The 17,330-nt window shown below is 35.7% G+C and overlaps 1 long non-coding RNA gene across 2 annotated transcripts; it reads left to right on the forward strand.

The window, feature by feature from the left end:
* Positions 1-613: 613 nt before the first annotated feature.
* LOC140892708 (uncharacterized) lies at positions 614-9,364 on the forward strand. 2 transcript variants are annotated; one of them, XR_012152888.1, is made up of 3 exons: positions 614-733; positions 8,021-8,094; positions 9,231-9,364. It is a non-coding gene; the product is annotated as an uncharacterized lncRNA (long non-coding RNA). The 2 variants fall into 2 exon arrangements; XR_012152887.1 differs by lacking the exon at positions 9,231-9,364 and adding an exon at positions 8,265-8,459 and having other exon boundaries at positions 633-733.
* The last annotated feature ends 7,966 nt before the right edge of the window (positions 9,365-17,330 follow it).

Genomic DNA, 17,330 nt, shown 5'->3' on the forward strand with positions numbered 1-17,330 from the left:
ATATCAGAAAAATTCATTATAAGAAAGCACACAAAACCGGGTATATGCATAGAAATATGAATGGAAAAAAAAATACAGACACCTACCTTAACCTTGCAATAAAAAAACATGTATAGAATAGGCTCTGGAAATCTATTTTCATCTTAGTGCAAGTGAAAGCTATAACATCATTAACATGATTGGACAACTTCTCAAAGTGATTAATTATTATAATAGAATTAAAACAACATTGTAAAGCAAAGAGAACATGGCTTACGGAGCTTTCACATTGTTGGCCAATCCGAGCTCTGCACCCCCACACATGATGTTTCATCCTTCCATCACGAAATTCAATTTCTCTTTTCCTGCACATGTGACAAAAATGAGTTAAGTACTCCATAAAGCAAGAAAATTAGAGTGTCATATGGGCAATTTCAATAGTGAGATCAACAGTTAAACACAAATCAAATTTAAAATTCAATATTCTTCGGCAATCCATAATCCATAAGACAATCATGAAAAAAGTTGGCAATTTTTATAAGAAAAAAAAAAGCATGAAAAGTGCACGCGCGTACAATTGAAAGGAAGATTGAGAACAAAAGTAATAGTGTCTTTGAATGATACCGCCAGAAAAACCTCCAGTCGACATGTGTGGGTGTAGAGATTCGAAGTCCTGTAGATCGGAGACATTGATAATTGCTAAGTTGAAGAACAAAATGGAGAATCTGGTGTAGAGATTTGAAGTCCTGTGAAGGTACTGTAAAATTTTATTTTTAATTTTTTATATAGTGTATGTTGGTCCCAGGTGCGGCATTACGAGATAGAAACTATAAAAATTGAAGAATAAATAGACACCAAGATTTACGTGAAAAACCCCAAAAATATTAGGGTAAAAACCACGGGCAAGACCAAAAGATTCCACTATAATATTTTGGAGAATTACAATTTCTCTCTGTGTTTCCAAAGAGACACACACTCTTAATACAGGAGAAAACCTATCTCACAAATATTATAGAAATACACTCAAAATACTTGAATGCTTTACTGAAGAAATGAACTCGAAGATGGGATGCTTTTGAATGCTGGGAATGCATCTATTTATAGATGCCAAAATCTGAACTTCAGGTGTGAATACGCGTGAAGGAAAATCAGAATGAAATTGCCTTCAGCTACACGAATTTTCTTCAGCTGCACATGGAATTTGACTAAATGCATATGAATGCATTAATTATGCCATTTGCCAACATTTCTCCCACTTGGAGATTTGATTGAAAATCAAACACATCTCCACACATCCTTTCAAACTTGCCATTCCTGCTGCTTACATTTCTGCTAGGCCACTTGAGGATCTACACCACTCAAACTTATCTGTGTTCACTGGCTTGGTCAGAAAATCAGATATATTATCCTTCGTATGGATCTTTAGCATGTCCACACTTCCTTCCTCTACTACTTCTTGTACAAAGTGAAATTGAACTCCAATGTGTTTAGTCCTGGAATGAAAGGCTGGATTCCTTGCAATGTGCAAGGCACTCTGACTGTCACAAAACAAGGGAATCTTATCTTGTTTGTGCCCAAGCTCCTCCAATAACCTTTTAATCCATATTGCCTCCTTGCAAGCTTGAGTAGCTGCCATGTATTCTGCTTCCGTTGTAGATAACGCCACAACTGTTTGCAGTTTTGAAACCCAGCTGACTGCACCTCCTGCAACTGTAAACACATAACCAGTAGTTGATTTTCTTTTATCTGGATCACCTGCGTAATCTGAGTCCACATAGCCCCTGAGTGTAAAATCTGATCCTCCAAAACATAATGCAGCATCCGAGGTACCCTTAATGTATCTAAGGATCCTCTTAACCGTGCTCCAATGCTCTTGTCCAGGATTCGCCATATATCGACTGACTGCTCCCACTGCTTGTGCAATATCTGGTCTTGTACAAATCATGGCGAACATTAAACTTCCCACTGCTGATGCATACGGTACTCGAGACATCTCCATCTTCTCTGCTTCACTGCTAGGACACATCTCAGAAGATAACTTGAAGTTAATAGGAAGAGGGGTTGAAACTGGCTTACTATCTTGCATGTTGAAGCGTTGCAAGACTTTCTTCAAATAATTTTTCTGGGAAAGCCAAATCTTCCTGTTGCTTCTGTCTCGGTGAACTTGCATCCCTAGAATCTTGTTTGCTGGTCCCAAGTCCTTCATATCAAATTCCCTAGCCAACTGTGCCTTCAATTCTTGGACCCGATCTTTGTTGGGGCCTGCTACCAACATGTCGTCCACGTACAACAACAAAATGATATAATCATCATCACCAGACCTCTTGAAATACGTACAAGGGTCTGCACTGAGTCTGTTGTACCCAAGGCTCATGATATAGGAATCAAATCTCTTGTACCAACACCTCGGCGCCTGTTTGAGACCGTACAGAGATTTGTTCAACCTGCAAACCAAGTTCTCTTTGCCTTTTTCTGCAAAACCTTCTGGCTGGAGCATATAAATTTCTTCTTCAAGATCGCCATGAAGAAATGCCGTTTTCACATCTAGCTGTTCTAGATGTAGGTCAAACACCGCACACATTGCCAATACTATCCTGACTGTTGAAAGTCGAACCACAGGAGAAAATATCTCATTGAAGTCAATACCTTCTTTCTGAGCGTACCCTTTGACAACCAATCTTGCACGATACCTCTCCACTTGGTTATTGCCATCACGCTTGATCTTATAGACTCATCTGTTACCGATAGCTTTTCTCCCTCGTGGTAGTGTAACAAGATCCCAAGTTTTGTTTCTGTCCAATGCTTTCAATTCTTCCTGCATCGCTGTCATCCACAGGGATACATCCGAGCTTTGAGTAGCCTCATGGAAACTCGATGGCTCACCATCCTCTGTTAATAGACAATATGCAATGTTGCTTTCAGTGACATAATCTGAAAGCCAACCTGGTGGTCTTCTCTCTCGAGTTGACTGCCTCACTTTGGAAACCTCTGACTCAACTAGTTCTTGTACCTCGTGCTCTGGTACTGCTTCACAAGAAACTTGATTTTCGTCTGTATTATTTTCCACCTGAATGATAGTAGTTTTTGAATTCTGTGTGTCTTTGTCTCCCTTCACTTTATCTTCCTCGAAGATAACATCTCTGCTGATGATAAGCTTGTGGACAGTAGGATCCCACAAGCGAAACCCCTTTACTCCATCAGCATAGCCCAAGAAGATACACTTTCTGGATTTAGAATCCAATTTTGATCTTTCTTGCTCATTGTACATAACGTACACCGGACTTCCAAATGTATGTAATCGAGAATAATCAGCTGGCTTGCCAGTCCACACCTCCATCGGAGTTTTCAAATCAATCGCCACTGAAGGAGAACGATTGATGATGTAAGAAGCGGTTTTGACTGCTTCTGCCCAAAATGACTTTGGTAGACCCGCAGTACTCAACATAGCCCTTGTTCTGTCCAACAGAGTTCTGTTCATCCGCTCCGCCACTCCATTCTGCTGAGGCGTGTAAGCCGTCGTGAACTGTCTTTTGATTCCCTCATGCTGACAGAATGCATCAAATTCATCACTGGTATATTCTCCTCCATTGTCAGTCCTTAAACACTTGATTTTCTTATCAGAATCAAGTTCCACTCGAGCTTTGAAAACTTTGAAGACTTCGAAAACATCTGACTTCTTCTTGATTGGATACACCCAACATCTCCTAGAGAAATCATCAATAAACGAGACAAAGTATCTCGCTCCTCCTAGGGACACCACCGGTGCTTGCCAAACATCAGAATGAATCAGCTCCAATATACCTTTGCTTTTGGCAGTAGACGTGCCAAACTTCAATCTGTGTTGTTTACTGGTAACACAATGCTCACAAAAGGGTAGAGTCACTTTTGTAAGTCCCGGCAACAGCTTTCCGTTCTGAGAGAATCTTCATTCCTCGTTCTGACATATGTCCAAGCTTTCTATGCCACAACACTGTTGATTCTTCCCCCGAACCAATTGATGCAACAGCTAGTTCCGCCTCTTTGTGTGTTTCCCCCAATAATATATACAGATTTGCATCAACCTTTTTCGCCTTCATAACCACAAGTGCGCCTTTCACAATCTTCATGATCCCTTTCTCGATACGGGTTTTGCACCCAATATCATCCAATTGCCCCAAAGACAAAAGATTCTTTGTTAGGCCCTTCACATGTCGTACCTCCTGTATGGTGCGAATAGTACCATCAAACATTTTGATTTTAATGGTACCGACCCCAGCGATTTCCAAGGCATGATCGTTTCCCATGAATACAGATCCTCCTGAGACTGGTTCATACTGGTCTAACCATTCTCTCCTTGACGTCATATGCCACGTCGCTCCTGAATCCATAATCCATGCATCACAAAATTTGTGTCTGCCTTCCGCAACAGTTGCTGCTTCACTAAATAATATTTCACCACCGCCTGAAGTACTGGCCACATTTCCTTGAGATCCCTTTTCGATGCTCTTCGTACACTCTCTCTTGAAGTGCCCTTTACCGCCACATTTAAAGCAGTAAATATTTTTCTTCTTACTTTTTGACTTGGATCTACTATATCTGTGGCTCCCACTGGAGTCACGCTCCGTCAATCTTCCTCTCGTCATCGGTAAAGCCTCTGCTTGCTTTGACGTTGCCAACCTATCTTCCTTGTTCCTTCGACGACTCTCTTCTCCAAGAACCGCAGTTAAGACATCGTCAAAATTTAAATTATCCGAAAGAACATTGTTGGTAACATTGATGATGAGCTGATCGTATGAATCTGGTAGACTTTGAAGTAGAAGCTCCGCACGTTCTTTTTCCTCTATTTTATGCCCCATAGACGTGAGCCGTGAAAATAGAGTATTCAGTGTATTGATATGGTCGGTCATTGATGATGATTCCGCCATCCGAAGAGTATAAAGCTTTCTCTTTAGGAAAATCTTGTTGTGTAGTGACTTGACCTCGTACAATTTTGTCAGAGTATCCCAAATAACTCTTGCGCTTTTTATTTCCGAGATACTTGACAAAACTTCATCCGCTATTGCCAAGTGCAAATTGGCAACAGCATTGTGATTCATCTCATTCCACTTTTGATCGTCCGTGACATCCGCCGGTCTATCTCCAATAGCTGCCAAGCAACGCTCCTTTGTTAGAATTGCTTGCACCTTCAATTTCCACAGCAAAAAATTGCTCCCATTGAACTTTTCTATCTCGTATTTTGCCGTCATCTTGACTACAAGAATCCTGCCTTATAAAATTTTCAAAAAAATATTTTCTGATGTGGAAGATCAGTCACAGCTGCAACCACATAGCATACTCAGAATTTTAAGAAATTTTATGCCAAGGCTCTGATACCACTTGTTGGTCCCAGGTGCGGCATTACGAGATAGAAACTATAAAAATTGAAGAATAAATAGACACCAAGATTTACGTGAAAAACCCCAAAAGTATTAGGGTAAAAACCACGGGCAAGACCAAAAGATTCCACTATAATATTTTGGAGAATTACAATTTCTCTCTGTGTTTCCAAAGAGACACACACTCTTAATACAGGAGAAAACCTATCTCACAAATATTATAGAAATACACTCAAAATACTTGAATGCTTTACTGAAGAAATGAACTCGAAGATGGGATGCTTTTGAATGCTGGGAATGCATCTATTTATAGATGCCAAAATCTGAACTTCAGGTGTGAATACGCGTGAAGGAAAATCAGAATGAAATTGCCTTCAGCTACACGAATTTTCTTCAGCTGCACATGGAATTTGACTAAATGCATATGAATGCATTAATTATGCCACTTGCCAACAGTGTAGATATTGTAATTTGAAAGGAAAGTTGCCAAGTTGGAGCAAAACCGCTAGCCACACCGAGAAAAAAAATGGAAAAATAGAAAACCGTAACAATTTGGTTTCAAATATTCATGCTTAAATATTTAATATTTGCAATAATTCATCTTGAAAATTTAGTCAATATAACATGATATTCATTTTTGACATAATCTATTAAGTGAGTTTTGGTGTTTTGAGCTTCTAACCACCTTTGATATGTTGTTTGAATGCTCAATATTCAGTTTTGTGTTTGTTTCATACTAACATGGAAGCAATTGAAGGGTTTTTTTTACCACAATTTTCTTTCTGTAGTATTTAGCCACTCTAAGAGAGCAAATTGTAACAATTGGGAGAAGAAAGGGGTCCTGAAGGATTGTCAATGTTGTTTGCTTTTCTGTTGGGATATAACTTATTACACATCACATTTTCTTGATTTCATTGTGTATGTAAAAGATTTGTGACTTCTAATTATGTGAGTTAGATTGTATTCTTATATGGGATTTTTCATGTGTTATGATTAGACTTGTTTTTTACTCTTTTATATAACGGGTTGATATTTCATGTGTCATGAATATAACATTTTATGTCCGAAATTCCAGGTCGAGAATTTTAGAACAAATTATTCTAAAGGGTACCAGAAAGAATTGATCTGTTGTGGCTATTGTAATAAATTACTTCCAACATGCGCTTGTCTAAGAGTTCTGTAGGATAATGTGGTACTTTGTAGGAATCCCACATCAGTTCTATAAGAACTGACATTAGGTTATTGTTGTTGGAAATTGTATTATTGAATGAATTACAATTGAAATGAGCTTGAAAGGGTTTGAATTGATTAACCCAAATTGTTTGAAAAAGTCTTGTCCAAAGTATTACAAAATTCAAAATTTTGGTGAAATAAATTGGAGGGAAATGGGAAAATGGTAGTCCCACATTGGAACAACTCCAATTTGTTGTTCACCTTAATTAGTCCAACATTGGACTATGGGATTGGGCCCTAAGGGCACCGGATGTTTTGTAAAGGGGTAAGACGCTAGTCGATGCAACAAACACACGCGCGCGCGGCCGGCTCGGTGTGGTGTGGTGTGGTCTTCTGATCCGATTATTCTTTTTGAATAAAATTTATTTAAAATAATATTTTATTATTTTATGGAGTAGGCCCGAGCGGTAAAATATTACCGCGCGGGCGCAGCACCGCACATGCAAGACAGTGAGTTCAAAGCGACGTGCACCCGCGCGGTTAAAAATTACCGCGCGAGCGCGGTACCAAAATGGCGAGGCAGTGTCTTGGCTTAAAGTTGGGCGCTCGCGCGGTAGAAAATTACCGCCCGAGAGCACCTTCTGCAGAACTAACAGTCACGACTGTTTCTGGCATTTTTCTGTCATGGGTTGCATCTTTACGCCTTAAAACATGTTGTTTGTGTATAACACTATATATATGGTGGTTATAACATAGAAATGATAGAGAGAAACATCTGATAACATACATTTCAGATTTATGATTCTCAAAATCTCTCCCTCACTTTCTCAAAAAAAAGTTAAAGCATATTTTCGTTCGTTGAAGTTCGTGATATTTGCTGTGCTGCTATATCACGATCGAAAGCCGTTGTATCTTAGAGACGATTGCCGCTAACGTTTAGCACTTGGAACGGGCAATTTCGTCTTGCGGATAGAGAGTTTTTCTCGCCTCGACTGTGTTCATTATTGTCGCTGTTATTGTTGCTGCTATTTAAATAAGGTTTTCAGAATTCGGAATACACCCTTCTAACAATTGTCGGTACTGTGGCTCATGTTCACATGCATGCTAGAGTGGAATGTATGCGCCAAAACTAAGAGGTGAGTGAAACTCCCTCCATGGTGGGCTTCCTTAGGTGTTTGCTTACCAAGAGTTGGGCAGGGCAATGTTGCGATCTCACGTCTGCTCCCTGAGCGATCCGAAGAGATTAATAAACTGCTCTTTCATGACGAAGGACGACATTTTGGGTTTGGGTTATGTTCGTAGATTTATGGCCTAATAGTTTAATTGGTGTGGGCTGTTGTAAAAAAAATTATTCATGCTCTTAATTCAGAAAAATTAGATTCTATTCACATGCTCCATAAAAGATGTGGTTGGTTTCTTATTCCTTTATGTTAAACTTAAATTTTTAGCCTTGCACTATGTTGAGATTTTATTGTAACTTCAATTCTAACTCTTCTTTCATACTATTTATACAGAGTTTCAAAAGGGGAATTAAGTGAATATTCAGAGAAAAGTTGAAGCTATAACAACAAATTTAGCGGAACCTGAGGTATATTTGGTGATATTCCAACTAATAAACATAGTTTTACAATGTGATTACTCTCTTTCAGAACATTGGTAGAATAAAGGAACTGCACACGAAAACCAATGGTGTTTATAAAGTTTGAACACTTCTTGTTTAAGTCAATCATTTCTAATAACTTTTCTTTACTTGGCAAGTCTGAGTCTAGTGTAGAAGCTTCCTCAGCTGCCTTCTCTGAAGATTGATACCGGTGGATCCCCTTCTAAATTAGAGGATGAGAGTGTTTACACTCCCAAAGGACTGAGGAGGAGATTTGTGTGAGCGAAATGTACATCTATGGTCATTGTTATTTTGTTAATTTTTTTTCTAAAGTCGATGTTAATTGATGCAAGCAACTGTCAGAGCATAGGTCTCATGATACTGTTGAAGATAATAATTCAAGGTCGGTCAAATTAGATGGTACAACACAGAGTCATATTGAGAAACACATGTATCTTTTTATGTTAGTATTTTTTGGTGATAAACTGACATATCTTTTATGCAATTTGCATAACTAATATCGTAACTGTTAACGTTTGTTTGAGAACTTGTATCGAATATCAACGATTTAGCAACTACAAATCACCAATCATTGCAGAGCTATGCTGAGTATGCTTTCAAAATTCAAATATTGTCCCCACTCTTAACATTAAAAATTTACAATTACTCTAGCTTTTTCTTAGATCTAGTAACTTGAATATGATAATTTTTTTAAAATAAGCCTTGAATGACTTTTCCGATATTCGTTTGTGTGCACACTTTATATTTGTTGTAATTATTGTTTGATTTCAATAAATACGTGAAGGCACTTTGGAAATCAAAGGAAAATTTATTGTTCAAAATGCAAACAAATTTTATAAGTACAACAATGTCTAGAATACATCTTGATCAAAATCAATTGTGAGGAACCCTAGGCCGGATTTATATTTTCGATGGGGTTTTCTGGCTGTGGTCGAAAGTTAAGGTAATCTGAGCCACAAATTTCACAGTCTATCTGAGCTTGACTACTGGTTTACCGGTGTCAGGCGTCGTCCACGTGTTGCACTTTTTCTTGATATAATTTATTTGCTAGTTTTTAAAGTTCTAAAAATTGTTTCCATTTTATAGTATTGTCCTTGTTGCAGATGTTTACCTGCAAGTTATCATCATCTTACTGTTTTTCCATACTGAAAACTTCAAAAAGATTTGACCGATGAAATGGTTGTTTTGGCAAGGCAACTTAAAGAGAGCGGTCTTGTGATGAGTCAATCCATCCAAAACACGGAGAAGGTGAGTTTGAAAATTTGGTTGCACACCGTTCTTTGCACTATTTTCTTCGCAGAAGCAATCTATTCTCTTCACCCGTTTACCAAAATTGTTATTACGAGTTGCTGCATTTGATCCCCCAATGGATTTGTTTATGCCAGAGCAATAGTTCTTCGAAAGACGTGAAGCACGAGTGGTGATGGTGGCTGGTTCATCCTCAAGGCACCCTTGACAGAGACCACAGTCAGTCTGTCATTCACGCATCCATAAAATTCACGCCACTTGGATCAACATATTTTTATATATTTGTCTGTAGATACTAGACTCGACAGAAAAGGCGGTTGAACGCAACCTAACAAGCACTGGACGTGCAAATACTCGGGATATGGAGGTATAATCTCAGAGTATGAAAACATCATGCTTCACGTGGCTACTGATGTTCGCAATGACATGTATTTTCATTATGGTTGTGTTACTTATTTGTATTACTTGAATCCTTATTTTGGCTGGTCTTCATACTCGTTTACGTTGTTAGATTTGATAGTGTACCATAGTTTTTCATTTATATGTACGAAAATTAATTTATATGTAGATTTGGTTGTCCTTTTCATGTCTTCATGATATCATTCTTCTGCTTCTCAAGAAAGCCTATTGTTTCGCTCCGTATTTGAAATTTTAACCTTTTTCAAATATCAAGAAATAATCATTTAATGACATAAAGTTCTTAAATGATCATTATAAATGGAGTCATGATTTTTAAAATAACGTAATTATGATGATCGTGATATGATGACTGTCTTCATTACGTGTTTTATACTGCCTCGTTAAAAACCTTACTAGGAAAAACCCAGTGGGATAAAAACCATAGTAAGAAAAAAAGAGTGCAGCCACGTAAACTCCCCCTCATGTTAACATGAGTGATTCTTCTCATATTCCGTAGATTGCGCATCCCAATGTTGTATATATGCTTTTTGAATATCGTCGTGGGAAGTGCTTTTGTGAAGAGATCTGATGAGTTCTCACTTGATTGAATGTAACAGATATCAATATCTTTATTCTTCTTAAGCTCTTGAGTATAGGCAAAGAATTTTGGAGGGATATGTTTGGTTCTGTCACTTTTGATGTATCATTCTTTCATTTAAGCAATACATGCAGCATTATCTTCATATAGTGTCACAGGCTTCTTGTCTACTGTCAATTCACACGATATTTGAATATGTTTGGTCATTGAATTTAACCATACACATTCACGACTTGCTTCATGTAATGCAATAATCTCAGCGTAATTTGATGAAGTTGTTACGAGTGTTTGTTTCTGTGAACGCCAAGAAATTGTTGTGCCTCCACGAGTAAATACATATCCGATTTGGGAACGTGCCTTATGTGGATCAGATAAATATCCAGCATCGGCATAACCAATGATACTTTGATTGGTGTCTTTTGAGTACAAAAGTCTCAAATCTGTCGTTCCTCATAGATAACGAAATATATGTTTAATTTCGTTCCAGTGCCTCTTTGTTGTATATGAACTAAATCTTGCCAATAAATTTACAGCAAAAGATATATCAGGTCTAGTGCAATTTGCAAGATACATAAGGGCACCAATGACACTTAGATATGGTACTTCTGGACCAAGAATAACTTCATCATCTTCACATGGACGGAATGAATCCTTTTCTATGTTTAATGATCTTACAACCATTGGAGTACTTAATGGATTTGATTTATCCATATTAAAACGTTTAAGGATCTTTTCTGTATAATTTGTCTGGTGAACAAAAATTCCACATTCTTTTTGTTCGATTTGCAAACCCAGACAATACTTAGTTTTTCCAAGATCCTTCATTTCGAATTCTTCCTTCAAGTACATCATAACTTCTTGAATTTCTTTGTTCATTCCAATGATGTTTAAATTATCAACATATACAACAATAATTACACATCCGAATGTTGTTTTCTTGATGAAAACACAATGGCATATAGGATCTTACATATCCCTTTTTCATCAAGTGCCCATCACAAAGTTCAAAACCCAGAGAATTTTATTCTGTAAAATTGCAAAGATCATTATATGAGTTAAAGCAATTCGGCCGAATGTGGTATAATCGGCGCACTTGATGAAAAAGGGATATGTAAGATCCTATATGCCCTTGTGTTTTCATCAAGAAAACAACATTCGGATGTGTAATTATTGTTGTATATGTTGATAATTTAAACATCATTGGAATGAATAAAGAAATTCAAGAAGTTATGATGTACTTGAAGGAAGAATTCGAAATGAAGGATCTTGGAAAAACTAAGTATTGTCTGGGTTTGCAAATCGAACAAAAAGAATGTGGAATTTTTGTTCACCAGACAAATTATACAGAAAAGATCCTTAAACGTTTTAATATGGATAAATCAAATCCATTAAGTACTCCAATGGTTGTAAGATCATTAAACATAGAAAAGGATTCATTCCGTCCATGTGAAGATGATGAAGTTATTCTTGGTCCAGAAGTACCATATCTAAGTGTCATTGGTGCCCTTATGTATCTTGCAAATTGCACTAGACCTGATATATCTTTTGCTGTAAATTTATTGGCAAGATTTAGTTCATATACAACAAAGAGGCACTGGAACGAAATTAAACATATATTTCGTTATCTATGAGGAACGACAGATTTGAGACTTTTGTACTCAAAAGACACCAATCAAAGTATCATTGGTTATGCCGATGCTGGATATTTATCTGATCCACATAAGGCACGTTCCCAAACTGGATATGTATTTACTCGTGGAGGCACAACAATTTCTTGGCGTTCACAGAAACAAACACTCGTAACAACTTCATCAAATCACGCTGAGATTATTGCATTACATGAAGCAAGTCGTGAATGTGTATGGTTAAAGTCAATGACCAAACATATTCAAATATCGTGTGAATTGACAGTAGACAAGAAGCCTGTGACACTATATGAAGATAATGCTGCATGTATTGCTTAAATGAAAGAATGATACATCAAAAGTGACAGAACCAAACATATCCTCCCAAAATTCTTTGCCTATACTCAAGAGCTTAAGAAGAATAAAGATATTGATATCTGTTACATTCAATCAAGTGAGAACTCATCAGATCTCTTCACAAAAGCACTTCCCACGACGATATTCAAAAAGCATATATACAACATTGGGATGCGCAATCTACGGAATATGTGAAGAATCACTTATGTTAACATGAGGGGGAGTTTACGTGACTGCACTCTTTTTTTCTTACTATGGTTTTTATCCCACTGGGTTTTTCCTAGTAAGGTTTTTAACGAGGTAGTATAAAACACGTAATGAAGACAGTCATCATATCACGATCATCATCACAAGGGGGAGTGTTGAAAATATATTATTATTATTATGTTGAATATTGAATGTTGAATGTTGAATATTGAGTTGTAAAATGTGGAAAATTAGTGTGCGATGATGTAGATGATGATGTATTTATTTTTGGACTAATATCAAATATGGATCTATAAATAGGTCTTCATTTGTGATGAAAAATACAATTGTGTTGAGAGAAAAATATTATAAAATGTAAAGTGTGATATATTTTGAGTTTTGAAGTATTTACTTTTTACCGTAAATTTTTACTTTTTCACAACAAATAATATTTTCTTTCTTTTTTTGTTTATTTTGTTTTTGTTTTCCGGTGGTGGCCCTCTAGGCCTACTCCTCTTCAGTTGCCTTCAGGCTAATACCCTAGGGAAAGTTTGATTATCCTCGTTTCAATTTATCAGCAGTAACTTGATTAATCGCGTTGAAGGTGGTTGATAATGGACTGCAGGCTTATCTCTTTCCCTCAGCCCTCCAAGATTGCTCAATCTCATCCCAGTATGTGTTATGGGTTCATTTACATTTCGATTCCTTTGACTTTGAGCGTTTGAAAGTTTACTGGCTAATCTATTTGTTAGGAACATGTTGAATCTGCTCTACACAGCGGAATTTACTCTAACTATGCAGCAGGAAACTCAGGGCTAGATTGGTTGACAACCCTTGTTTTTTCCCGTTAAAAGTCTAATCTTTTGCATTTGTGGATTCGAAATCCCCATCTACCTGCTAGTAGCGGGTTCATAATTATTATGGTGGCGGTACTCGGTCACTTCATAGAATTTTTTAAAAAATAAAATAAAATAAAAATCTCAATTCAAGATTGATCCTGCAATATTTCAATGTTGTTTTTTGGTCGATGTGTTATTTTTTTTTATGTTTATGCACTTCTAATAGATGACATCATGCATGTAGTCCATCCCTCTTTTTGTATGAGGGATTGATGATTGAAGTTAGGAAACCGGATTTCGTATATGAAATCACTCTCTCCTTAAGTGGTATCCTTGCCGTTATATTTTGGGAATTCAATGGCTATATACAGGACATTCATCCACAAAAAATGTTAAGCTAAAAGCATAGACACCCCAATAACGCCCCGACAAAGCAGTAGAAGCATAAGAAAATTTGGATTAATAACCAAAGGCAAAAAGAAGCATATCCATAATCGCATTAATGTTAGACCGAAGCACTGATTGAAACAAATATGATAGCAAGGCAGAAAGAAAACAGAAGTGGGGTGAATACAAAATCTAAATGAAAGTTTTTTTTGGATAGTGAAGGGAATTGTAAAATAATACACCACAATGTGGGTAACGTCGGTAGGTAAAAAATGAAAAAAAATCAGCCACGAAACCTTGAGATGCATACCAATATATATATATATATATATATATATATAAATAATAAAAAGGAATTGGAGTAATCAACATATATTAATTACCTGGAAGAGAATTAAATGAAAATATTTAAAATTTCATAATTATTAGCTTCAAACTAAATGAAAATATATAAAGTAAATATTAATTACCTGTAAGAGTTTAACCTGTAATTTTACTAAACACATATAAGTTCAAAACATGAGCAACGTTTTTATTTAGACACGTATTCACTTTGTTAATTCACTGACTCATTTCTACAAACAAATAATCTACATCGTTTGCAACTGTCAATATCATAATGCATTTAGTTAAAGGAAAAATATATTCAGAGAAGGTGCAGAAGCTTATCCGAATAATTAATGAAACAAATGAGCATTAATTGTGAAGGAAAAAACATTGAAAGCGGAAAAACTCAGTTATGCTGCAACATATATGCATAATGCAAAGAAATTTACTCGTTACTTAAAGATACTACATTTTTTTATATTAAAAATAACTCATGCTACTGATGAGTACAATGGAGAAGCACTTTTGTGTAAAGTTATGAGTCTATTGATGGTGACTGAATTTTCAGTGATCAACAGGCAGTTTGTGAGACTTCAAAGTGACTTCATAATGCGAGAGGAGAAGAAACACCATATTATGAATAATTGGCATGGAATAACTCAGTATGACCTACAATTAAATATAAACCATAACGATATTTTTAAAAATATTAATGAATCCAAATGCATGAAGGTAAATAAATGTCAATATACAAACACTTAATAGATTAAAATTGAGTAAATGTAAAATTATGTGGTTTCCACTTTTGACATTTAGTTTCTTTTGACACCATGTTTGAAGGATGTGAAAAAATAATCAAAATAATTGGATAACAGACAAAATTGTTAGGTTTATTTCAACAGGACACACTTGAAAATTATACAAAAGAGTTATTTTTTATATTTGAATTAGGTAAGCAAATGCTAACCCATACCCAATAAAACAGAGAGTTTGCAATGCACTTGTTCTTTGCAAATAGAATGGACTTTCATTGACTTTATAGTAAAAGAAATTGTCACAGAAATTAGGCCAGTGATGTTTTTTATGGCACAGATAGATGCAAGTCATATTGTGCCAATGCAAGTGCTTTTATTTTTCTCCAGTTTCATGTTTATGTCATTCAAGTTTGGTAAACACATGTGTATGACTTCAAATAAGAGTATTTTAGGAGTTATAATGGTAAAGACCATAATTCACTTCACATGGTCATAATGTAAATTATATGTTTCTCTAATTTATCACAAATGAAAAAGTCCTTTGGTGGATCATCATCCTAATCATTCTATGTATCACAATTGTAAAACGTATTTGGGAGTAAATTATAATCACTTTTCTGACCAAAACAGAAAATGCAAAGTAAATGGGGAAGAGAAAAACACAGTAAATGTTTTTTTGAGAAAATTAGAGGAAATTTAGAATAAAATATGAATCCAAATTGAAATAAAAAAAATTGATAACACAATTAAGATGCAAGAGACAGAAGGCATTACGATTCCATGTTTAAACATTAATGAAATTGTCGTTGTTTGAACATAAAATTGGAGTATGGTAAATTTTATGAGTGTTAAGCAAATTAGAAAAGAGTTATGTACTCTCTGATTTTCTTTAAAACATCACCTTCATCGGTGATCATTTACCATTTAGCAAGAAATATGGGCCCTAGGCCATTTCGGATTTTGCAAAACATAAGCATGAAATCGGCTCGGCCCTTTCACATTAGCCCAAATTCCCAAAGATTAGAGATTAGAACAACTGGAGAATTTAGAATTCTGAATATATACGTATGCGGGGTTTTAAGCGAAAAAAAAACAGTTTAGAACAACCGAGAGTAAAACCTGGGCGCTGAAGAATTCAATTTAACGCATTAACTCTTGTAATTTGTCGGGACAGAGCTTCAACCATGAAGATTTCTTCTAAGTGTAGTCGAATTTCAAATGCCGTCGCCGTATCAGTTTAGTGTGTTTGATTGAGGACGCGATGAATTTCAAAATGAAGGGGTTGTATGAATCAGGGGTTGTTTTGGTGTAGTGGAAGCTAAAGACTAGTGATTGTTCCATGTCAGCCACGTTCGGTGAAGAGCACGATGATGGGGTGAGTTAGGTGGAAGCACATGGTTTAAATTATGTAATTATGTGGATTCATAAAATTTGAAACAATGAGAGCGTTCCACCTACACCATTTTTTTTGTTTTTCGGCAATACCAAAATTAGGGTGGTAGTGGTACCGATTTATGGTTTGGGCCATACTAAAGAGCATCCATACGTAGGTAGATGAGATCCTAATATATGGGTAATACCTAAATCATGCATTTAACGGTTCGTATTTTTATACATAGGCATAATTAATTATATATTGTTGACATGACAAATCATGAGACATTAAATCTATCATTGAGATATTACCCATATGCTAGATTGAAATCTACCTCATACGTATATAAGGCTTTTTTTAAACTGTCTGGGCCAGGCCACATACCAAACTTACAAAAAACAGTTTTTATGATAAGCTTAGCCTTTATTAAATAGAAAAAAATTATTAGATAGAAAGAGATATTTCAGTTTTTTTAATCTGGTAGTTAAGTTTTAATATATCAACAAATGTAATTTAAACAATTTCATATTTTTCACTAAAAAAAGTTTTAAAATATCATTCCATCGTATATATAGTTCTAAACGTCTAATTCATTTAGATATTTTAAATTGTATTGGTATTTTATTTTGTTACAAAATTTGTTGATTGAATCATCATTCATTAGCAATATTAAACAGAAAATATTTTATTTATTATGGTTTTAAGAGCATTTTAGTAGAAAAGACGAAAGTTAAAATAAAAAATGCAAATGATGGTTATGATCTATGTGGTGTAAATTCATATTTCTTTCAACAAAAACTTTGTGTTCAAATCATATCATTGTGCTAATATTTTTATTTGTCAACTCAACACATGAGTCAAGCTTGAGTTTGTTCAAAAGACATTTAATATATTTACAAAACTAAGAAAATCAAACTCAAACGAGATAAACGGACTGAAAAATTGAGCTTGCAAGCCATATAAACGAAGAAATTCTAAGGAACTTAAACAAAACAGTGAACTTGGAAATTAATTCTCCATTTTTTTTTCTTTTTGATAAAAAATATCCACCGAACACAAATGTAACTTGGAAAAATAATTACAACCCTTATTTTCTTTGTTACTAAC

The sequence above is a fragment of the Henckelia pumila genome, chromosome 3, assembly GCF_033568475.1.
Source record: "Henckelia pumila isolate YLH828 chromosome 3, ASM3356847v2, whole genome shotgun sequence".
NCBI classification, from domain to species: domain Eukaryota; kingdom Viridiplantae; phylum Streptophyta; class Magnoliopsida; order Lamiales; family Gesneriaceae; genus Henckelia; species Henckelia pumila.